The sequence below is a fragment of the Laccaria bicolor genome, genomic scaffold (genome assembly GCF_000143565.1).
Source record: "Laccaria bicolor S238N-H82 LACBIscaffold_52 genomic scaffold, whole genome shotgun sequence".
Lineage (NCBI taxonomy): Eukaryota > Fungi > Basidiomycota > Agaricomycetes > Agaricales > Hydnangiaceae > Laccaria > Laccaria bicolor.
Window position 1 is genome coordinate 160,813 of NW_001889923.1, and position 1,070 is coordinate 161,882.

The window sequence follows — 1,070 nt, forward strand, 5'->3', positions numbered from 1 at the left end:
TGACCCATATTCACACTTCCTACAATAGCTGGCCAATACTCTATAATTCTGACAGCATGGAAACAAAAAGAGGCCGACTACTAAAATTGTGGCAGACCCATAACAAAAGAGGATAAATTTCAACCTCCCTTCCAGACATCCTACAAAACTTTGCCAATATTCTATAATCCTGAAAAGCTGGTTATAAAGAGGATATAAGTATTCCAGCGCTAGGTACCGGCACTTGATTTTTCTTGATGATGTTTGTCCTCAAGCAAAGTTATACACAGTTTCATAAGCACTCTGGAAAGAAGGTGATCTGTGACAAGCATTATGCAACCAATTTAGCAATATGGCCAGAAAATCAATTTTGATACTGTGCCATTTCGATCAATTCGGCAGGCCATGTTACGCGTTACATGCCTGCCGAAATTTTGATTTCAGCAGGTGGGGGAGATGACCGTTACATAGATTTTTTTTCGGCAGCTAGGAGAATTTTATATGTAATCTAATACAAATCGCAGGGTTTACAATTTTTTTCTTTCAAAGCGCTACACAATTAGTAGAGACTAGAGATTTTTTTTACGATTTTTTGGTGATTTTCAAAGCTTTTTTTTACATTTTTTAAACGCATTCGGCACTTGGCTCAAACGACCGTTACCTCCGTTACATTTCGGCGATTTTGGAGGTGCCGTTACGCGTTACTGCCGAATTGATCGAAATGGCACAGTAAGCCCATAGTAGCCTACAATGATCTTGCAATTCTGGTAGCCCAGTCTCAAGAAGCGGCAAGTAACTAAGATGATTATGGCAAGCCCACAGTGACTACGCAAGCTTCAACCTATTTTTGGGGTGCCTGAAATAACCTTGCAATACTCCATAATTCTGAGAATTTAGTTATGACTCAAATGTAAATATTCCAGCACTAGCCTACCAATGTGGAAGAGACATAGCAAGGGAGAATAAATTTCAACCTACCTTCTATGGTCCTTGAAATAACTTGTGCTTCCAAGAAGGATACAAATAATGTAGTAAGTAGGCCAAGAAAATGGTATGTGGAGGCTGCATGACATGGCATGATAATTTTCAAC